At 31.9% G+C, this 4,447-nt stretch overlaps 1 pseudogene; it reads left to right on the forward strand.

The window, feature by feature from the left end:
* The first annotated feature begins 899 nt into the window (after window positions 1-899).
* On the forward strand, window positions 900-1,802 carry LOC137758906 (serum response factor-binding protein 1 pseudogene; annotated as a pseudogene).
* Window positions 1,803-4,447: the final 2,645 nt, after the last annotated feature.

The raw sequence follows: 4,447 nt of genomic DNA on the forward strand, positions 1-4,447 counted from the left end.
CTGAACTTTGACTTGCCCTTGAGGTTATGCAAACACTGGAACATGAAACAACTCTTCCTTTATTGCCCCTCCCAAGAACTGGGACTACAGAGAAAAACATTTCCTGCTCAACTGTCTGATTTTGCCACCTGTTCATCCTACTCTCTCACACCTAGTTCCTGCTAGTCTTGTTTAGTCCTTCCTAAAAAACAAACAAAACACCTTCTCTGTCTGACTTTTAAGACACTTATCAATTGGATGGTCAGAGCATTCTCTCTATTACAATAGTTCCCCTTAATAAAATCTTTTATTACTTATGTCCATACTTGCATGTTTTATTTGACAGTGTACATATTATGTTTTGTTTTGCCCATCAACATCTCTGGTGATGCTTGCTCACTTAAATTAGAATTTAAAGAGAGACCAGAGCTATGAGTGTTGGAGTTATAAACTGGAGATTCCTTTGCATGAAGGTGGGAGGTGACAGGTGATAGCTGAAGTAATGAAGTAAATGAAAATTTTCAGAAGAGCTTGTAAATAGGGAAAAATAGACAGTTTTGGCTGGAAATTTTAGACATATTAAATTTTTTTTTAAAAAATCAAGAAATTGTAATAGAGGAAATGAAATAAAGTAAGAAATATTTTCCTTTTTTTTTCCCATTTAAGTGATTAGCTCCATGAATAACTAGACTTAATTCAAATAAATATTTAAGAAACAGCATGATGTAGTAGAAAAAACATTAGAAATTAAGAGATTTGGAATCTCCTCCTAGTCTACCAATAATCATCTCTTCAACTCTAAAAGTAATTTACTTTGTTCATCTATTAAATTAAAAAAGTGAAATTGATATCTTCAGGGTATTATCTCTCTAAAAATCTATGAATCAAAAAAGTCAATGTTTTATCTTCACCAAGATTCCATGGATTTTGTCAAAAATAAAAAGGATGATAAAAGCTGCTGTCAAAGCTCCGAAAGTTACAAGACTGCTGAAGTTTAGTCATTAAAGAATGCTTTAGAAAAAAATCATTCCAAGGACACTTTGTGTTTAAATGACAACGTCAGTAAGATATAGCATGAAGGAACTATTATCAGTGAGCAAAAAGAGAAAGAAACCAAAGTGAAACCAGAGAAACCAATGAATAATCCAAAAGAAATTATCAAGGTGGAATATGGTCCCAAAGGAGTGGATATTTCAAATTCTTCATCAAAGCCTTCTGAAAAGGATTTTGTAGTTCCCTCCAAACCCTAGAAGACCCTTGCCAACCACAGAATGGAAATGTTAAGTGACCCCTGCCAAAATAAAGAGTATGATAGCACTTTTGGTGGTGAGAATGATGGGAAAAAATTACATGAAGAAGAAAAGTTTTGCAAACAGTCTTTCATGTATGATGCTAGTGATAGTGGTGATGCCTTCTTCATTAGGAAAATCATTCTTCGTTATGAAAGAAGGAAAATAGTTGCCATTTTTCAGTTAAGGAACAAAAAAAACACAAAAAGTGTTACTCAAAAAAGATATTCTTGAAACCTATTGAGATATAAGAAATAACAAAAACAAGTCAAATACAGAAGCCAGGAAGTTTGAATCAGTGCTTTTAGTTTCTTTTCTGGATTAAAAGTTCTAGAAGAAATTACAGAGAACAAGTCTCCTAAAATCAGAACTCCAGTTTTCAGCAAAATGAACCTCAAATGAAGACTCAGTTTCTTTAAAAATATAAAACACAAATTATAGGTACCCCTTCAACCTTCACGTGAAGCAAGCAAGAGGTAAATAGAGTAGCAATCTAAAATTGTTGTTTTAGGGGAATTACAACGTACCCGATAATTTAGTAGTGAGCTCTTTTTGTGAACATTTCCATCTAAAAATTATTTTTCTGTTTTTTTCTCACTAACCTATTATTTAAAGGTGTATTTGACTAAGTCTCTTTGAAGGAGTTATAGAAATGTTTGTTTTTGTCTTTGTTTTCCTTTTTTAAGTGCATTCAAGTTATGTTTACGTAAGCCTTTCACAAATCAAGCACATACTTAAGATTTTTAATAAGATGCTCCAGAATGTTTCCTCTATGAACTAATTTTTAGATTATAACTATCTCATATTTCTCATTTGTGCTTATCATGAAGTGTATTTCACTGGTTCAGCTCTGTGGTTTTTTGCCTTGAAAAATAAATGTCAAGATATATTTAAAATAATAATAAAAATTCTGAGGAGAATGTAGCTATTTAAATAGATTGTCTTTCATGGTAGCAACAAACTAAAAATCTATAAAAGATGCACAAAAAGGAAAAAGAAATCCAAATATAATATTAAGATAATCATCAAATAACATGAAAAAAATGCAAAAGAAGAAAGTAACAAGAGAAAGCCACAAAAACTACTCCAAAACAATTAACAAAATGGCAATAAGTACATACCTATAAATGATTACTTTAAATATAAATGGACTAAATGTTCCAATAAAAAGACATATAGTGACTGAATGGACACAGAAACAAGACCCATATATATGCTAGCTACAAGAGACTAACTTCAGATCTAAAGACACAAACTGACTGAAAATGAGGGGATGAAAAAAAGATTTTCATGCAAATGGAAACAAAAAGAGAGTCAGGGTAGCAATACTTATATCAGACAAAATAGACTTTAAAACAAAGACTGTATAAAGGGACAAAGAAGAACATAACATCATGATTAAGGGACTATTCCAAGAAGAAGATATAACAATTGTAAATATATATGCTCCCAACATAAAAGCACCTAAATACATAAAGCAAATGTTAACAAACATAAAGCAAAAATAAGCAGTATTATCATAATCATAGGCGATTTAACACTGCATGTACATCTATGGGCAGATTGTCCAGACAGAAAGCCAACAAGGAAGCACTGGTTTTAAGTGATATATTAGATCAAATAGATTTAATAGGGGTGTATAGAACATTCCATCCAAAAGCAGCAAAATACATATTCTTTTCAAGTGCACATGGAACATTTTCCAGGATAGATCACATGCCATACTACAAAATCATTCTCAGTCTACTTGAGAAGGTTGAAATCATAACAAGCATCTTTTCTGACCACAGTGATATGACACTAGAAATCAATGACAAGAAAAAAACTGCAAAAAACACAAACATGTGGAGGCTAAACAATATGCTACTAAGCAAACAATGGGTCACTGAAAAAATCAAAAAAGAAATAAAAAATACTTGGATATAAATGAAAATGAAGACACAGTGATCCAAAATCTTTGGGAAGCAGCAAAAACAGTTCTAAAATGGAAGTTTATAGTGATACAAGCCTACATCAGACATCAAGAAGAATCTCAAATAAATAACCTGACCTTATATCTAAAGGAACTGGAAAAAGAAAGCAAAACAAAGAAACCCAACAAAAGTTAGTAAGAGGAAAAAAATCATATAGTTCAGAGCAGAAATAAATGAAATAGAGACTAAAAATACAATAGAAAAGAGCAATGAAACCAAGAACTGGTTCTTTGAAGAAAAATAAAATTGTTAAACTTTTAGACTCATCAAGGAAAAAAAAAAGAGGGTGCAAATCAATAAAATAAGAAATGAAAAAGGAGAAGTTACAACTGACACTATAGTAGTACAAAGGATAATAAGAAATTACTAAGAACAATTATATGCCAATAAAATGGACAATCTAGAAGAAATGGACAAATTCAAAGCAATGTACAATATCCCAAGAGTGAATCAGGAATATGAACAGAACAATTACTAGTAATGACATTGAATTAGTGATTTAAAAAAATCTCAGCTATCAAAAGTCCAGGACCAGGTGGCTTCACAGGTGAATTCTACCAAACATTTAGCAAAGATTTAATACCGATACTTCTCAACCTGTTCCAAAAAGTGCAGAGGAAGAAATACTTCATAACTCATTCTACTAGGCCAGCATTACCCTGATACCAAAACCAAACAACAATATCACAAATAAAGGAAATTACAGGCCAATATCACTGAGGAACATAGATGTAAAAACTTCAACAAAATGTAAGCAAGCTGAATTCAAATTATACATTAAAAGGATCATACACCATGATCAAGTGGGATTCATACCAGTAATACAAGGATAGTTCCATATCCACAAATCAATCAATATGATACACAACATTAACAAATTGAAGAATAAAACTATGATCATCTCAATAAATACAGAAAAAGCTTTTGACAGAATTCAACATCCATTTATGATAAAAACAGCAATAAAGTCAGTATAGAGAGAGTATGCCTCAACATCATATAGGCCATTACAGTAAGCCCACAGCTAACACCATACTCAGCAGTGAAAAGCTGAAAGCATTTCCTCTAAGATCAGGAACAAGACAAGGATGCCCACTCTTGCCACTTTTCTTCAACAGAGTGTTGGAAGCCCTAGCCACAACAATCAGACAAGAAAAAGAAAGAAAGGATATCCAAATTTGAAAGGAAAAATAAAAGTGTCACTGT

The sequence above is a fragment of the Eschrichtius robustus genome, chromosome 2, assembly GCF_028021215.1.
Source record: "Eschrichtius robustus isolate mEscRob2 chromosome 2, mEscRob2.pri, whole genome shotgun sequence".
Taxonomy (NCBI): domain Eukaryota; kingdom Metazoa; phylum Chordata; class Mammalia; order Artiodactyla; family Eschrichtiidae; genus Eschrichtius; species Eschrichtius robustus.